General features: G+C 28.3%; 1 protein-coding gene across 1 annotated transcript in view; it reads right to left on the bottom strand.

Annotated features, from left to right (window-relative positions):
* Positions 1-21,214, bottom strand: part of LOC119687521 — a 326,485-nt gene that overhangs the window by 303,870 nt on the left and 1,401 nt on the right. The gene's annotated exons all lie outside the window — the stretch shown is intronic.

The raw sequence follows: 21,214 nt of genomic DNA, 5'->3' as shown, positions 1-21,214 counted from the left end.
ATTAAGACCTATTCCTTCATACTTTGATAGTGACACAGTTGATATCAAATGGTTATTAGAAATTATAAATATAACCCCTAAATTTACGACTATACACAATTCATTATTGGAGGAAAACTATAGTGTGTGCAATCCCAATGTCATAGAACTATTACACAGCGTATTAACGACAATGGAAGAAGTACCATTGTACACTATGCAATTTTTCAAATTCCACAAGATAATAAATTTATCTAGACTTAACATGAATGGATTGATTCCAACAGATGTTTTTGATGCATGTGACGAAGACTCTTTGGAGCATCAGACAACTTTTCAAGAAATATCCAAGGGATTTAATAAAAAATTTGGTTTTTATGGTGCACCACCTGCTTACTTCTATTCAATTCTCCTAAACGGGTTTTTAAGTAATAAAGCCACGAACGATAGCGATAGAGAGGATGACGAAGCCAAATTTATACACTTAACTACAAATCTTTCGGTAAGCTTAAGTCATAGCGATTGTGGACCCTGTTGGGGTGGATCAAGTGCCAATACTGCGTTGCGATGCGTTGCTCTATGCGAGTACATAGATCGCTCCGACTGCGTCCAACATAAGAAAGATCCTAATCGCGAACACACCGATGTATATGTAAGTAATGGTGAAGTAATCCATCTTCGGCTAATCATGTTTTTTAAAGAACCAATTCCACCTCTACCTTTTGATGAACCTATTGAATATGTACATGAAGTTACTTGTGATAATGAACCAAATGAACATGAACAAAAATCAATCACTTATCAGTAGGACGTGCTTTGGTAGCAAGCTCATCCATATATTTCATGTATAAATGGAACATATTGGGATTGCAGACCTTTATAGATTATAAATTTAATCAGTTGCTTAAAAAATTAGCCATATAATTTCGACGAAATTAAAGTTTAGTAAATGTATAAAGTTGGGAAATTAAGAACTATTCACATAAGATATAATTAATGTTATCTCAAAGCTTTTTTTGTTCAAAACGTTTTTGTTGGCAGTGTAAGAGAAAACGTTTAATTAAAGAAATAATATATTTTTGGATCTGTTCTTATAAATCAATAAAATAATTATTATTAATAACAAAAATAGAGATAATAATTACTTTTTTACGTATACAATCGCTTTAACAGTTGCTTAGAAATATGCGATTAACGGATATGATTAGAAACGGACTTATAGTAATTATAGTAGAGCATGGATGTACAATATTTAATGTTTGGACCCAATAAAGGGTCTTAATTCAAATACTAGTAGATTTCTATTATACAACAAATTTTTTTCTTATGCAAATCGTTCTCCCTGAACTAAAGCTCTACAATAAATTTCATAACACTTGACTTTAGATACTTTCAAACAGGCAAGTAAGTATATAAATATGTTATGGATATTCTAAGTATTATTTATATATATTTAATATATATATTTAATATGTTGTGCGTTTAATAGGTCAGTTTCAACTGAAGTTGCGACAACGATGTACAATTTATATTGAAATTTTAAGAAATATCAGGAAGTATTATTTGATAATATATTATTTCCAATATATTTTTTGTTTAATTTTTGATATACATGCTTTTCAATACCATACAACAAAAAACTGGATGTATTTGAATTAAATAATAGTAAATAATGGAATTGACAAATTTTCTTCTTTGTGGTTATTTCAAAGACTCCTTAAACGTACTTAAACTATGGTATCTGAAAATGTCCTGACTGTTTTATATAGGGACTTTTAACAAAACTAACACGTTGTGCTTTTGACCACAACAGACAGAAAACCCCACTTGCCAGATCAGTTTACATAAAATATTTGACAATTAAAAGATCGGTTTCACTATATATTGGTTATAAATAGATTTGAGTATTAGTTTTGACTATATAACTAGGAGCTGAATTCTCTATTTGGAGGATATTCAGAGACCCATATGGCATGACAATAATGATAGAGAAATGGATTGCAGATAAAATACTTTTTCTATATTTATTAAGATAGATTTTTTGTGAGAAAAAAAGTAACATATTAATTACCTGTTAGCCTACCTACAAAACCATGTATATTCAGCACCCAATTATGGACTTAAATTGAAACATTTTTGATTTCTAAGGAAGAACAATCTCTGAACATGTTGAATAACTTTTGTTTTTTATCTCCCATGCCATCTTCAAGAATATCATCGAAATAAAAATGAAAATTCAGACAAAATCGCCAATTCTAGTTGAAATCTGGAGTAACTTTTTCAATCAAGATACATTTTTAGTGCAATTTTAATTTAATTTTTAATTGATAAATCTCTAGCGAAATGCATAACACGCTAGACATTTTGCCAGAGTATCAAGATCACCCTAATTAACAGCTGTTTTATTTGACTTAAAAAAGTATTAATTTGATGCGATATATATATTCATGAAAATATAAAATCCCACTAACACAACTACAAAAATGTTAGATTACCTCTTAAAACGTTTGATCGGGAAAAAAAATTCACAGATCGAGTGTACGTGTTGATTGAATCCATAATTACCAATTGAAAACGTCATTAGTTAATAAGTAAACTGGACAAATTCATGTTATACCAATTGAGCTTTATAAAAACGACACCACACTATCTACAATTAACTGATTCCATTAACTAGATCTGTGTAGAGTCAAGTATCTTCTCTATTGCAATAATTAGAAGGGATTAAATTATATTAATGAAGTGTGAAGTGTTGAGGGGTGGGCCAAGTACCTTACCTACAAGTATAAATAGAAGCGATTGAATTGTGATTAATTGTGAGTTGTTATGGTGTGGGTCAAGTGAATTCCCTACAAGAATAAATAGTAGAAGATATTGTGAAGCTAACAAAAGAAGATTGTGAAAAAAGAAGAGGTGACTGTATGTTGTAGATAACCCTTGCTCTGAATAGATATCATTTTACAGATATATAAATAAGGGCAGTAAGGGCAATGGTTCTAATTCTTACTACCAGAAATAGTATTGCCTCTCCCAGAAAACCTTGTATGTTCCACATACTGCCCTTTCTTATATACCAGAGGAAATTTTAATTGAACCATTTTATTTAATTTTAACTTTTATATTTAATTATTTGTAGTTTTGTGTTTACATTAAATATAAGTTTCAGCCATTCGATAGTAAGAAATAATTCACTATTTCTCACTATACAATTTCAACATTTTACGACACCTGAAACCACATTGAACTGTCAAACCATTTGAATTAAACGTTATTTAATCTACTCTTCAGCAAAATATTTTCATTTCTTCGTACCTCGTAAACTAAAATGAAAAAATAATGTTTAATTTCGTTAACTTTTCACTCCACAAAAGGACGAACCTCTAAACAGGATAGTAGAAACTTTTTTCTATTTAATAAAAATTTTTTATTAGTGTAGCAGTTATTTCCTCTACTGTGCTTTTCAGCCAAGTAGGAGAAAAACTTGAAAAAAGGAAAGTATCTCTTATATACGCTATATTCGTATTTCCCTACCTTTTGAGGTTGAAAAAAGTAAGCAAAAAGTTGGTCACCGCTGCTCTGGTAAATTGCTCTGCAAATATTTAAAAATAAATTGAAAATCCCAAACAACTATGGCGACGGAAGGAGCAACTGTCTTTGCATCTGAAAGCATAAATAAATGAGTGTGATGAGTGTGAAATACTCGTATTTTTGTAGCAGCAGAAGATACTTTTTTATTTGTAGATATAATTTCTTACTTTCAAAGTGTCCTAAAGGTAAAGAAATGTACTTGCAAATTGTATACGTGAATATAATATACAAAGATACAACGGAGCATCTAATAGGTAAGATAGATTTGAAAATTGGATATCTTAAACAATTATCGTTTAAGATATCCAATTTTTTTACTTAATAAATTCTTATTTAATCGATGTCTACATTAAGTGAATAAATATATATATTATTAATACAAACATTTACAAGCAATTGTTATCTCTAATACGAGTTCGTCTGGTGCATGTTTAATGAATTCATATGGTATTCTGTCTTCTTCTGGAGCTTTATTACTTCTTGTTCGCTTAATGAACTCCTTCACTTCCCTTAGTGTTATAGTTTTGTCTAGCTTATAAACTTTCCTATAACAATGAGCATACTATTTTTCTAAAGATGTTTGGGAAGGGTTTAGTAAATTACTAAAATATATTTTCAGCTTTACAAATAAACAATATGAAAAATGTGAGAGTTATATCGTGTCTCATGATGCAGCTAATATGGATTCCGGGAATGCCCGACAATGATGCGGAAGAAACAACTAGGAGGGTATCTCATGGATCATAAGGATTCAAGACTAGGAAAGACAGGCTCTATACTGTCTTTCATTAAAGAAATTTTACTTGGAAAAACACTCTAATGCGACCATGGGGCACAATAGATCTTTAATCTTTTAAGCCGCAGTGCACGATCCCTTCTTTTAATAATAATAATAATCGTATCTCATAGGTATGCTTATGATTTGGTTTATTACTTAGAAAAATAATTAGATAGAATAAGATCTGTGGACTCTATTACTAAAGCAGCACAATTCAATCAGTAAATGTTAATAGTTTCATTACAAATTTTTTAATCTCTTTACTTATCTTAAACAAATCCTATTTCTGACAAAGCACCTACAGAACACATTATATAGCTAAATTCATATTTTCATATTTAATACATTTAAATATTGATTGCTGATATTAATATCAATTAAGTTCCTTCCTGCAACTAAAATGTACTTTAATTTTTATTTATTTTATTTTATTTTATATAATTTTTATTTTTAATGCATTTGCAATTTTACAAATTAATTTCAATTATATTGAAAGGATAATTAAATGCATTGGAAATTAAAAATAATTAAATGCTTAAATGTTTTTATTGTATTTTACTGTTTTTAAAATATGTTAACATGACAGCTTAGTGTAGATGATTTCGTGTATATATTATTAAATAAAATTTTGTAATTCATTATGCAAATTAGTGATGCTTATTATTGAAAATTAACACTGCCAAATGGGGCCTTAATTATATTAAGGCATAATTTAAAATGTTTAATAACGACCATATTTATATTTCAGATTTTAATTGAATATTTTTATGAATGAAAAAGATAATTTATACAGAAATAAATTTTCTTTAGTTATAAAAATGAGTAATAATGATATATGTTATAATGTACTTTTGAAAAGAATAAATTTTAAATTTAAATTATATATCCCAACTTGAATCAATTACTCTAGTAAATACTAAATGACAAACTAAATGAACTGTTAGCATAATTTAATATAATATTAAACCTAGACAAATAAATTTTTATTTTTTGTAAAACAAATACTTCTAATATTAATTTATAAGAATTAGATAGATACTTTTTTATTATTCAATTTCAAAATTTTTTAACAAAAGTAAGTATTATGACTTAAGTCTGAAAAAATTATTAATAATTGATCAAGAGTTAATGATAAACTTTTTGGAAAAATTTTATTTGTTTTTAAAAGATTTTATTTTAACCTAATGACCAAAATTTTTTAATAATAATTTTAATTTGTCAATAGTTAAATAATACACTTTTTACACCATAGAATATAATCGAAATATTATTGTAAATAAGAAAAAAAATTTTTAAAACCTATTTTTTTTTAATAATTATATTATTTTACTATTGATCAGTTAACCCGTTTTAAAAAAACAAAGTTATTACATACATTAAAAATAAAAATACAAAGAATTGACTAATAGCACTAGAAAAAAAAAAGCTAAGTCTAACTGACCGCCACACCAACCTAAACTAATCTATATATTGAAATTTCAGATATTCACGTAGTGGGAATACCGATTGAGCAGAATCGGTTTTAAACTGAAGCCCTTAACTTTTGAGTGCAATTAAACCAAACCAAAAAATAATTCATTGCAAATTCTAAACTGTGGTTTAAGTTATCAGAATTCTCAAAAAACGTTAGATAAAAAATGTTCTGCCGATTTTTGAACTTAACTATTTTACAACCGAAACACTGACTAATTTTTGTAGCGAACCAGTAATTCAAAATCTTTGATACATTGAACTGAGAGTACTGAAATATTCTATATACTGTTTGGGACTCATAGTGTAAGAAGAAAGCAACATTTTTCATCCATCTAGAATATGTTATCTCTGTATTCTGTACTCTGTAGTTTTTTTTATTTTAATACAATTAATGGGTACTCTGACGGTTTTTGTGATGTTGTTAGTCAAGTTATCTAGTGCTTCCAGCTGTGTTCTTGAATTTTTTTTTTTTACTATCTAAAATGTTCTTGAAATGGTATAGAATACTCAAAAAATCAAGAAACCTGCTTATGTGGTTTGGATAAAGCTAGACCACTTTTGAACAACATTGGTTGGTTAGGTATCGCATATGTTGTTATTATAGCAAAAATGAGATTGTTAAGCAAGATTAAGGGTTTTGTTTAAAATTTAATGTGGATACTACTATTATATTTTGGATAATATGTATAATTTTATTATACAACGCTGTTCCAAGTATTGGTATACATCATCAGTAATCTTAGGAAATATTCAAATTTTTTATCACACTAATTTATAGTCCTAGGAATATTTCGTTATATCACTTATGATGTGTACTTATGTGTACATACTTGGCGTTGTATGGTCAGTCAAATTTCAATAAAGTAATTAAAATTATTGTTGTTGTTTCTTCATTACTATTCTTACTTTTCTAATATAATTATATATTGTAATAGGTCTAGTGTGGTATAGTTTTTATAATATAGAGATGATTAACTAAGTTTTTAGCTCACTACTGATTAGTTGGCAACAGTGATGAGAAGGCGTTAGGAGCATTCGAGAGAAAAATTCTTCGGAAGATCTATGGTCCCTTACGCGTTGGCGACGAGTATCGAATTAGATGGAACGATGAGCTGTATGAGCTATACCGCGACATTGACATAGTTAAGCGCATAAAAATTCAGCGGCTACGCTGGCTTGGTCATGTCGTGCGAATGGAAGAAAGTGCTCCGGCTAGAAAGGTATTTGATTCGGTACCCGCAGGTGGAAAACGCGGTAGAGGACGTCCGCATCTTCGGTGGAAGGACCAGGTGACCAACGATTTGGGGGCGCTCGGTACTACCAACTGGCGTCAGAAAGCAACTAATCGGGCTGACTGGCGGAGGCTACTCGACGCGGCCAAGGACGACACACGTCTGTAATGGCCAACTAAATAAAATAAATAACTGATTAGTTGGACTGATAATAGAAGAACACCTCATCTCAGTTGGTATGCTTCACGTGGAGGTAATTGAATAAGAAAGCAAAACAAACAAACCCAAATGATAAGACTTATTCTTATATACCTTACTAATAACCAACTGTACTGTGAATAAAAAAATTACCAAGAAAAAGATTTAAAAATATTATCCCGTATAAAAACAAGTATTAAAAATTAATAATAAAAATTTCAAACTGATTTGCAGAGAAAAAAAATAATTTTCTGCTGCATAAACGTTAGTTGAAAATATAAGGATTATTAAAAGGATTTCAAGCAAAAAAAAAAAACTAATGGTAATATTGCTTTCTTTATGAAATCCTTGCAATTTTTCATTTTACATTTTTTCGTGCAGAACAATAAATCGTTGTATCAACTCACAAACTTTAGAGGTCAAAATTTATAACAGGAAAAACTAAATACATTGTTCTCTAAGAAACATATTTACCTTTCTTCAGACTTCAGTTGCGAGAAAACAAACAAGGAAGGAAAACATAAAAGGACCACACATGACTTGGCACAAATGAACAAACTTATTTCCTCAAAATGAAGTGAAACGAACCTCATGTGTATTGTAAAATTGCTGCAGTACGAGCTCGGAAAAACTGAGCAAATAAATGTTGGACTAAATATTTGGAAAAGGCTAAGGAATAGCAAATTCATGGCAGTTGAAAGGTACACACTCGCACACTCGTAAAGGAAATACTCCAAAAAAAAAAAACGATTTGAAGAAATTGAAAATTATATAATAAATATATAATATAACACATGTGCATATGTGGAAAGTTCGCATAATCCACTTTTGAACTTGTGTAGATATGGGTTAAGTAAAGTAACAACCTATAGATACTCATATATATGAATAAATATTATTAAATCAATCAATCAATCAAAATTGAGTGCACCTTTGTTTACATTAGTAAAAATAATTTATATTTGATGGAATGGAAAATTACTTATGAGAGTTAATAGAGTTTTGATTACAAAAGAATTTTGTTTAAATTAATGTCAGAAAAGTTTTACAATCCAACTAGTAGTATTAAAATTATTTATATAATTATTTATATAATGACAATGGCAAAGTACAGAAATTGACTTTTTACCAAAATTTTCTTCATAAAGAAAATTATTCAAATATTCTAGAAGACTGGTTCAATAAAAAGCAGGGACCGTAACAGTTATTAATTAAAAAAATAAAAATCAACTAATAACTCTTATCATTGGCATTTTAAAATAAAACTAAAAAAATTAAACTTATATTTTTTATAAATAATTATTATCATGTGCCTTTTATTTTTCCACACACAAATAACTTTTACACTCTGCTTTTTATTTTAAAACGCACAAATAACTTTTATTTTTAACTTAAAAATATAATTTATCTATAATAAAATATATTTTAAACTTTAAATTTGTTTATCGACCTGCATTTTTTTTTTATAATGATTATTTTGTTTATTTTTTAACTGGGTATAGGTCACTTGTTCCAATAAAAATTAAAAATCCTTTGTATGATGTTTTTTAATTAATTCTATATTTCAACTCTCTTTGAGAGTCATTATCAGAATCATACTCTAATAAAAATAAAAATTAATATTATTACAATCCATTATGTATATTATATATACAATTAATCCATTATATATAGAATAGAATAGAAATAAACAGGGTACTAGCTCCCACCGGAGCAGAGCACTGCCATCAGATTGATCTTTTGTGCCGTAACTGACCCTAATTGAACAGAAGACATTCCGCTTTCCGAATGAAGGCCAGAATGTCGTCCGTTGAGGACCTCCGAATGTCAGAAGGAGAGAGCAGTTCTCCTCCCAGTGATTTCCTCCTTGCCCAGATCAAGGCTGGGCAGTCACAGAGAATGTGGCTCGTAGTCTCGTCTGCTTCTAAGCAGAGTCGACACTCCATCTCTTCGGACAGACCTATTTTGTTAAGGTGATAACGCAGTCCATGGTGACCCGTTAAATATCCCACCAGCAACCTCAAATCTGAATCCATTATATATACAATCCTATATATTTTATTTTAAAACGCGCAAATAACTATTATTTTTGCCTTAAAAATATAAAAATCGGGAGTTAATTTTATTTTTGAGAATAAAATATAATTCACATGCCACGCCTGGTATTTTTAAAAACCAAAATATAAAACACGTGAAAGTTTAGAAAACTCTTTGTTACTGCTTTTTTTTTAAATTATTGAAATAACGAAATATTTTCGGTTCCTGAACATTCAAGAAGTGAATGTTGGTATTTGAAGTGAATAACATTTTAACCAGTGACTTTGAAGATGCTCCTGCGAAAAAGTTAATTGCAGCAATAATTGAAGAAAATAGGCATTGAAATAGACTGTGTCTCCGGTGAAGTGATCAAGTTAAGGGAGCATTAACCGGACTTGATGTGAGACTTGATGAGACTGGAGAAGACACACACGCAACAAAGACGCCTGGTTAGAAATACTGCCTCAGGCCGAAATTCTGTAACCGATTTTTATGGCCAAATAAGTAAAGTAAGTAAGTAGGTTTTCTCAAAATTTATTTAAAATAGTTCAACACTTTATAATGACTTGAAGTTTTACTTAATATAATTTTATATTAAATTAAGAGATTGGAAAGCGTACATGTTCGGCGCACAGGTTTTTAGTTGCTTACTCGATATTCTCTGTCAACCGTAAAGAACTTGAAAGTATTAACCTCACTCCGCCATCAAAAAAGTTCTGAGCGAGGATATGGGTAAACAGAAGTTCTGAGCAAGCAAATGTATGTAATTTATCTGTATTTAAATACGTTATTATTACCACAATTTCTTAACACTATTTTATATAGATATATTATAAATAATTATTTAATATCATCATCATCATCCGTGACTATACAGTCCATGTAGAACCTAAGCCTGTTAAACAACACTCTTCCATTTGTCTCTATTTTTTATTTTTGTTTTTCAATTTCTTATATTCATTTCTTCTAAGCACTGCTGCACAATATCTTTTCACCGTTTTCTTGGTCGCTCTCTCTTTTTTTACTGGTTCCTACTTCGTTCTCATAAATCTTAAGCGGTACTAATATTAATCGCTACTTTTTCATAAATTTGTTGATTGTAAAACAGCACCTTCAGGTAGCCGTTCTAGCTCGTGGTTATATCTTATGCGATACATCCCGTTTTCTTTCTCGAGGCCAAGTTATTTTCTTTCAAACACTGCTATTTTGCTTGCTTCAGTTTCAACTAATCTCCTTGTCTTGGAGCCATATGTTACTACTGGACGAATCAATGTTTTGTGAATTTTTAGTTTGAAATTCAATATATATGATATAAAAATTTGTAATTATAATTTTATATATACAATTTACGAATTTTCTTTTCTAAATATAAATTTCATTTGATTATATATACGATCACTATTGGTCAGTAAAATTAAACTATGGCCACCTATCATTATAATTAGTATTGATAAGAAGTCAAGAACTTTAAATTCCTGACATCTAACCACCTTTACTACTTCACACCGCCTGAATATTTTTCAATAACCTGGAAATGCGAATAAAATGAAATATTTTCTTCTATTTTCTTATTCTTTTACCGTTTTTTTTTTAGATATCTGAGTGTCTAACAATAAGTGGTTAAATTTTAAAAATTTTATAATATTTAAAAATATATTCTAATAATAAATACAATAACAAATGAGAGATATTTCAAGATAATTTTTTTCTGTAATATTCTGTTCCATTTTTCAACTTTAACTTAAAGGACATTTTTCTTTATTTTAAATATCATGTAACTGCGCTGTATTAAATCACTAAATATTAAAAGGTTTCGTTTACGAATAATTATTTCCTTTCAAGAAAAACCAATAAAGTACAATTTATGGTATTATAAAACAAACTAAAATCAATTAAATTTTCTTTTCATTTTAAGAAAAACAATAAACGAAGTTAGTAAAGGAGCAAAGGACATCGAGTGTGTCAATTTGCCATTTTTTATATCGACGCCATAAAAGTTAGGAACTTAAAAAAAATTTTATTAAAAATAAATTGTTCTATAAAATTATTCTAAGGAAATAGGAGGAATATGTATTATTATTTATTATTATTGTTATGAAATATGGCACTGCGACCGTTGAGTCTATTGTGCCTCCTTCTGGGCTTAGAGTATGTCTCCAAGCCCTGTTGCGTCCGTAAAGAGTAGTATAGGAATATGCGAAATTTCTAAAAAATTATTGTATAATTAAATAATATTTTAAATAGTTTTCATTATAAAGGTCTTATAATATTTCATTCAAAAAAATTTAACCGATATATATAGCAAAGGACTTTAATTGGATGTACAAATAGAAGAAAACACAACATCGTAAAGTTCTCTCTATATAATTTAAAAAAATTTTCGTGTCTTTCACTGATAATAATTATTTTTCTTAATTGATATAATATATAATTACAATTTAGTTTATTTAGTTTATGTTCAGATCTCTAGATAAATGAACTTTCTATATTCTTGGAATGGTTCGGCTCCATATCACGTGTACCAGAAAAGAGTTCTTGTTATTTATTTTAAAATATTTAGAGCTTTTATAACTTTTTATAAGAATATTAAGTAAAATTAGATGCAATAAATTTATGTTTCATTAATATTTATTAATGAAAAAAATTAAAAGTTTATTAAAAGTACTAATAATGTGTTATAATTTGAAAAGAATATTATTTTTTTTACATAATAATAATTTATAAAATTATTGTTTTATCAGAAAAGGACATGGAAGCCAAACCTTTTTCGTAGAATAGTAAAAAAAGATAAAATATAAAATATAAAATAGGGATAAGAATAATGAAATAAGATATAAATTGTATAATCCAAATATATAAAATAAATTAATTAAATGAAGTAAGTTTAAAATTAATTCAATAAATACAATAAGTCACATTTCCAAAGCAAAACAAACCAGATTATTTTTGATAATATTTGAGATCAATCAACTTTTCGTGCAAATAAAATAAATCTCATATGGGCCCCAAGTCTAACAACATCCAGCCCTAAGTGGAAATAAACTCACTGACGTGTTAGCTAGTAATACTGGGCTATTACATTTACACATATACATCTTAGAACGATTTAGAGACTATGACGTGTAATAGCAGGCGACGTCGCACCAAGTATTATGTGTAATATCTGTTTAATGGCCAACGAATATAATAATATATATATATATAAAATTTTTTTTTTATTTGTATACAATATATGCTAAAGAGAACTTAAACGTAATTTCTTTAAAAATATTAAATTATTAATTTATTAGAAATGAAATGAAATAAATATCTTACTACTTTTTTGGTGTTCATGCTTTAAATGCAAAAAATATATGAAGTGAAGTTATTCTTCTAGAAAATCAAATATATAAAATAATTAAAATTAATAATTAATTCACAAAAAAAAATATTGTTAATTACGTATATTGTTGTTGTTCCATTCCAAGAAAATTTCCAAATAAAGCGTTCACACAAAGGTATAACCATGATTCGTAAATTCTATAAGTTGTCCATTATTTATTAATATTATAGAATTTATCTGCTAAATAAAGAAGAAATATTGCATTTTGTATAAATTTCAAAGGAATTTTCTATTAAAATTTCTTTTACTACATTTTTCTGACTGCAGTTATTATGGTTCCATCTCCGCTCATAGGTTACTTATGAAATGCAATATAAATTCCCAGCTGCATATGGTGAACAAAGTCATTAAATAAATTTATTATCCTATTTATAAATATTTTATGCAAACAAGGACATTTTGGGTAGAAAGTTTACCAATGAATATTATACTGCATTCTCTGGCAAACATATGTATAGAAGGCAATTGCATATATTGAGGAATGCAAATATACTATTGCATTATTTAATCTATGGAATGGAGTACGAGACTAATGAACGCAACTATAAATGAACTCAGATGTCAAAGTCATCCATGACTTAATGGATTTGTGGTAATGTTTTGGCAAATTGCCTTCACAAGTACACATATATGTATGTATATAAGTGTTAGATGAATAAGAGTAGATACTCATAAATATATATATATATATATATATACTATATTGTATAATATATTATATCCATTTATACAGATATATATATTTATGAGTAAACGCAAATTAAAGTAAGATTGAGTGATTGAATGAATAAATGACATAAAATAATGTATTGAATTTATTACATATTTGAGATTTTAGAGATCAGATTTTAGAGAAAGTGTATATAAAGAGGTTTTTTCGAACAGTAGTGAACTACAACAACAAAAATTCATTTTATATTATTTTAATCAATTGAATTTTTGGCTGTTTCGAGTATTGCCAAAGTGTGTATAGTGTAGTTTTGAGGAATTCATAATATTTATCTTTATAATTATATTAACATATCACAAATCATAAATATATGGTTGAAATGTTTGAAATATTTTACAAAATCCACAATCAGCGAATAAAAAAATATTCCTAGCCTCGTTTTCAGTAATAAATAAATCAAAACGGATGTAAGTTATGACTTTACTTACTTAGTTGGCCAATACAGACGTGAGTCGTCCTTGGCCGCATCGAATAGCCTCAGTTATGACTTAACAGTATCTCTTAATATAAAAATTTTATTATTTTTATATGTTATTATATTATACTTAATTGATAAATTAAACAATATTTGTCATACATCCATTATATGTATTGAACTATGTACTCTAAATATGTTTTATTGTAAATTAAGGTTACCTTAGATTACTACTTTGAGAATTCACATATGAAGGAAAAGTTAATCCCCAAAGTAATAGGAAGATTACAACTTTTGTAATTATTTTTCTTTTCTTAAATAGTACCTTAAGCAATATTAAACTTTTTTTTTACTTAATGCAGACAAAAATTAACCACCATATTCTAATTCCTCGAGACTAATATATCTTAAATCAATAAAATTCAATGGTTGTAGATACACTTGCCATGCAATTAGACAACATCTCTCCAAAGGACATATTGGCATTCTTAACTGCTACTCGTCTATGGAACTGAAGTAGGTATGTCACAATAATCCTCAACGGATGTAGGGACGCGGTGACAAGTTCCCAACCCATTTTTAAAATCTAATCTAATATATATTATTCTGGAGAAACACGATACTAGCATGACTTGAACTAGTTGATTAGTTCCAAATACGACCAGGTTTACGTTCCAACGCCACTCGTCAATTTTGACGAGCAAATGCCGTGCACCCAAAGGGAGTTTTTTTTTTATAGAAATCCCAAATAAAAAATAATTAATGCATTATTTAAATTTTAAAACTTTTAAGTACTTCAATGATAAAGTTCTGATTATTACGCTCATTGTTCAATAATGTCATTAAAAGCTTTTATAAAAAATATTCCTTGCTTGAAATATCATTTAATTTAATTTTATTTTGTAAGATATCAAAACTTGTGTCTTTCATGTAAGGTACAAAAAATAAATAAAAACAATATAAAAATTTGATAAAACAAAATTGTTTTCAAACAAAACCAACACGTCTAAATTCAAAAATTGTGTTGGCATAGTTGTTAAAAGTAGTTCACATAGAAAAAAATTATTAAAAACACAAAACATGAGCATTAAATAAAAAATAAAACATAAAAAAAAAATAAAAAAAATAAAATATGTCGAGGAAACTGCATCATTGAGTTTTCAAAAGGATTCGCAAGGACAAGATAGAAAGCGACATAGGTTGTCGTCATGTTACAGGGTTTACGATGTGCAATTTACTCAAGCCTTCACAGACGAACAAACGAACGGCCAAGTAATGCACACCAAATCTACTATTTCCTGCCCCTGTATCGGAACATAAAACACATTTCTAAGTTAAATTCAGCATTATAAGCAGATTGTTCCTGTGGTTATTAAATAAAGCGCATTTCAACGTAAGATGTCATTGGTTACAGTTTCATTCTCTTATTCAATACTGCAATGCAAACGATATATTGACTATGTGGACTTCAGTATTCTCGTAAATGAAATACTCATCACATGTAGATTAACACACAATAAATATACTTGCACGGGTGCATATAAGGAGAACCAGAAGACGGTGACTGCTAAAATTGGCGTGTGATATGTGTCGAAAAAATTAATAAAATATTAAATAAAAAACTTAAAATTTTTTATAAAGCTGTAGTAGTCTTTTCATATAGCTATGGAATAACAAAAACTTCTTAGGCTAAGTCCGAACAATTTTCGTTTAAGAGGTCGTTCAAGTATTAATCAAGACACATTTTTATAGTCTTAGCCCATTCGTCTATGTCGAACTATATCACATATTCGCGTACCACCAATAGCAACACCACACTCCACATTTCTGTGATGGTTTTTATTTTTAATGGCAACACACCACACTTTTTTCAAGAATATCATAACCATACCTAGTCATAAAAATCTAAGTTTTGAAGCCAATCTACTTGATTGACAAAATGGATAACTTTTTAAGATCTGTTCGCCAGGGTCCTTAGCTTAAAGGCTTCCATAGTTCAAAGTCTCAAAACGGTCAGGCCTTTGCATTTAGAAAAAAAGTGTTCCATTATTTCTTTTTCTCTTTCTCACTGAAATTCCTGCGTATCTACTTAAAGAACGTGATACACAATTTTTTGACATATGTTTTACAAGTTGGATCTTCGCTCTGCCCAGTAGAATTTTCGTTCTCGATGCATTGCAGTCAGACTTTGTGGTTTTCATTTAATTCTATATTGTTTTATTACTCTTAGATAATGATTACTAATATGTTTTTGAATACAAATGAATAAGATCAGCATATATATACCCCTATTGTAAATGTTCCTGATTCTAATCTTATCAGTTCTTCCATAATCTTATTTCGAAATGTTCGTCGGTGTTCAGGAACCCACATCAGTGATATTGAGCACTGGTAACTCATTGAAGTCAGTTTAATTTTGCTCTGTTTTACAAATTTTAATTTGTACTTTGATTAGCAAATGCGAAAATACAATCACAAAAATATACTCTAACCGCAGACTAGTTAAATAGACCTGATGATTTTGTTAGAAATATTTTAGCTCATGTGTTAAATCTAGTTAAATCAATCAAGTTATTTTTCTGAGTGTAATGGCTTGACTCTCACCAAAAATGTATAATCCTATTTTTGTGGATACTTTTCAGAAATCAGACCTGTATTCGACGACATTGCAAGATGCCAGTGTAATGACGTTTTCGCTGTGTAATTTTGGAGTAATTTCTTAAACCGAGATGCTCTTTTATTGCATTTTTAGTGTAATTTTGTTTTCGATTCGTAAATCTGGGGCATTGTGTAATACTCGAGATTTAATGACTTAAATGACTTAAAATATAATATGAAACGATTAATATATATACTTTAACAATTTTAATGTCTTCATCCTCTACTATTTCAGTACCGATAATGTGTGACAAAAATGACTTACGGTTGCTCTACTATTTAACCCAGTACACCTTCTATTACTATCTTTAAGCAGTGATTGTTTACTGAAATGTGAATAAATCAAAGACCTAGCATACCAGGTTAATATCTAATACTCAAAATCTAGACTTGAAACGCTCCATCAGATCTTGTAAACATGCGTGTATTAGGCCACAATAATTATCTCCACAATCTTGGGGAGGTAGCAGCTATCAACGTTAACTAACTTCAGTTGTTGCTGAATCACACAGACTAGATCTAACTCATTTACGATTATAAACAACTTAATAACCAATTACGAACAAGGATGCGTTAACAAGACTAATTGAAGTTATGTATTAAATTGACACTTCAACTAACCAACCTTAGGCGTAGATAATATATATAACCCAAAAATAAAGTCAAAAGTTCGACAGAAGGGTTTACGCAATACACCAATAAAATAGAAAAGAGGTCTAAAGAAAAACACTCTTAACACTTAACCTAAGTTTGAACTAAAACTAATCCAGCTAATCCAGATAATTTAACCAAATAGGGGCTAATACACTTAGTAATGTTTTATATCTCCACTTCGAAATTCTTTAAAATTCTATTTTTATATAAAAAAAATCTACTTAATGGAAATTTAAATTAATTCTCTATAAAAACATTTTAATAAATTAAATGTATAATAAATCAAAACTAAATTTTTTTCACCAAACCCAAACCCAAACCCAAAACTGAAACCCATCCTGACAAAACCGTTTTTCATATAAATATTTCCACATTTCTGGAAAAATAGAAAGTTTAATTCTGCAAAAAAGAATACCATAAATTTTTAGCTGCCAGATGAGCTGTAAATTTTATCTTATTTTTCAATTTAATAAAGTTATATAATACCATAAAGTACAAAAAAAAACTTTTCGATACATAATGAAGCAGAAAATTGCTTATTTGACACATATTGAAGTTCTTAATAAGCGGCAATAAAAAATAAAAGCAGCATAAAATCAAATTTCGTTGTTATTGAAACTGAAACATTTTGCGTGGTTCAAAGAGTGGGACTTCATAGAAAAAAACCAGAACATTTACGAATACGAACTTTTGAAAAAGTACGTACATGGCTGGGAAATACAATTCATCATTCCAATTTGACCCAGGAGATGGGTGTATGCACGTACGCATCAACGTATCACAGACACCTGCCCGTGTAGGCGAATAAGAAAAAAGGATTTCGAACGTGTGTTTCTGCTCAAACTCTGGGGCGGAAGCAGCTAACAATTGGATTGATGAGTGACATTCATTTTCGATCTCTGAGCAATCAGAATCATAAAATATTGATGATGATGTTTTAGCATAAGTAATTTTTAATGTAAAAACTCATTTATAATACTCGTACTTGTATGTCATATGTTAAGGGAAATTTTGGTGAAAATACATATTTTCCTGCTTTGGTTTATACATGGAAAAATTAAATTGTATTTAAAATTATATTAAATAGGTATTATATAAATCATCCGTAGTCTTTAGTAATATTTTTTGATTTGATCGCCCCATATAGTTTCTAGACGGTAAGTATTAAAAATTTAACCCCAGCCCAATTCGAACCATGGACTAGAATGTCAGCACACAAAACAAACTTTTGTCAATTGTCAACTTCTATATCTTTTGGTTAATTATTCGAAAAACAAGAATTGAACTTACTGTGCTAACGCATATACCACAGCTATAAAAATTAACTTGACTATAATAAATTGGGTTTTTATTCAAATTTAAATATGTACTATTGTTTTTAGAAAACAAATAATATTTACGAACAATTAAACCAATGAATGTTTCCAACACATACAACTGTTTTAGATCCAAATATTTATGTATCCAAAACATCTGTATGGTTAACCACATAATTCAATGAATTCGAATTGCAAATAAAAAACAAAGACAAAAATTTTAATTAATTTATTGAAATTTGACTGACCGTAAAATGCTGTTTCGAGTATTGCCAAGTACTCATCATCAGTGGACTTAGGATATATTCTTCTTTTCTTCTGTTCTTTTCTTTCTTTTCGTCATAAAGACGTGTCATTTTCGACAAAAAAAATAACATTAAAAAACTCCACCACTAATATTTTTGGGTCTATTACAATAAAACTTATCCGTTTTTAACTTTGAAATTAAATATACAAAAATATGTTAAATAATTAGACTTTTTCAGGACTAATCTACGGAAAACTGTAGTAACCATTGCAAATGGATGAGTACGTCACTTTTAAATATATAATTATTTTAATATTCGATAAATATGTATGTAGTTTTAAAAAAAGTGAAGTAAGCTCACCTTTTCTAGATACTTTCAACATAAGCGCTTTATGTACTATAACAAATAATATGGAGTTACTGTAATTATATGAACCATAAATCCGTGAATATATAATATAAAAAATTACGAAACTATCTAATAAAAGCTTTTATAAGGGTGGTAAATCTGTATTTATTAAATTCGTTCACATAGGTATATTAGCAATACATATAGTACATTTAGTGATGCTTTCAACTAACAATTATTAATATATTAATGAAGGTATTCCAAAAATAAATTTTACCAATCGAACAAAACTCAATAATCCTGAGCAGGATTATTGATTATTCACACAGCACAAGAAATCGTTATTTTTATTGTAATTTTGTTCTTTCAAATCCTTTGGATATAAAGTTCCAATTACAATCCAATTTTATATCTTATATAATAATTATATAATAATTATATAATAATATCTTATATAATAATTTTATATAATAGCTATCTGCTATTGGGAGTATTGCTGATTATTTGTACAATAAGAAACGTGTTTATATCTAAGAAATAGTGAATTTTATTTTATTCATAATATTTTCTACCGCTAGCTATGCCTTTCGACGATCTTTCTGGTTATATACCTAATAAAATTACAATTATTTTTTCAATATTTACAAAATTAAGTAGAAATTAAGTTTGTAATTTACAATGATGTGGTACTAACTTTTCACGTACTGGAGAGTAGTTATCTTTCTACGAAAAGTAACATCCTCCCCATCAATACTGTACGTAGACAAAAACTATTCCAGCATTTATGCCTTTATTTTGATTAGACTATAAAAAAAAATTATTACTTCCATATTACTATATAACTTGCACATATACAAAATTAGGACTAGGACTAGACTAAACCACGTATTTCTTTTTCTGGGATAATTCCTTATATTAAAATGAACAAACACAATTAATCTGTATTTGCTATTTATCGAAACAGCAGTTTATACTGAATGAGAATTATAAATGAAACAGTAATGTTTAAATAGCAAATAGTAAATGAATTGCATATATTGGTTTATAATTCTCATGATTTTCCTATTACGTTGAATAAAAAGTAGAAATATAGTCATTTTAAAATTGATTATTTTAATGAAATATGTTCCCCAACAATTGTTGTATATGACTATGTAGACCAGTGTGTTCAATATGTTTGCTTAAATTTAAAATTACTAAATTAAAATTTTTGTCATTTGGTCTTTATCAACTCTTGACTAATACTTTTGTGAAGTAGCGGTTCTAGTAGTCCGAAATTTCATGCAAACTTCTTATAACTATAGGGATGAAAAATAATTGCTGTTTAAAACAGTGTTAACGGGGGAATATATGATTTTTCACAAAAAGGTAGTAACTATATCTTCAGTGTTCGAAAAAAATTTAGGTGTATAAATAACAGATTAGTCTCGAACTTTTGATGAAAGAGCGTAAATGGCTAGAATATATAAATAATCATTACAATTTGACACAGGAGATAAGTGTATACATGTGTATACATCACATACCACACAACACTAAAGACAGTTAACATCATTTAAACTATTGCTGAATTCTTTATATGCTGAACTTTTGAATAAGAAATGGAAAAACTAAACGATATGCAGGCATCTGAATGCAAGTTGATTGTGTTCTTTAAAACAAAATCCAGCACTTAAGATGCCCTGTAAAAATATCAGTTTTATATTAGATTTTTGATAGATCATAACCGATTAGGGAACCATACTAGAAGATTGAATCTCCAGTTTCCCGTCGAAGTTGTAGAGAGAACGTTGAATCTGCTATGTTACTGTCCACTACTTATGTATGTGGCGTTGATTCACCATTTTAAGAGCATCTTTTTCTGAGAATATAAACAAATTTCAGGACCTCCCTTTAAAGAGCATTTTAGATTTTGTCGAAGGTTTAAAGTAGTTTTTAATTATTTAATTTAATTTTTTGTATAGTAACACAATGAGCTAATAGGACTAAGTAGATCTTTAGGATTGTCATTATTACTTAAATTAACCTTTTGATTTGAAAATTTTACAATAATAACCTTTGAACAATAAATGTACCAATTCGTATTTCAACATTAATAGTGAATTCTATTTAAAATTATATTACTAACATAAGACTTAAGCCATATTATATTATATATATACGGATGTGTGCAATAAT

Source organism: Teleopsis dalmanni, chromosome X (assembly GCF_002237135.1).
Source record: "Teleopsis dalmanni isolate 2A chromosome X, ASM223713v2, whole genome shotgun sequence".
NCBI classification, from domain to species: Eukaryota; Metazoa; Arthropoda; class Insecta; order Diptera; family Diopsidae; genus Teleopsis; species Teleopsis dalmanni.
This window is presented reverse-complemented; position numbering and strand designations above follow the sequence as displayed.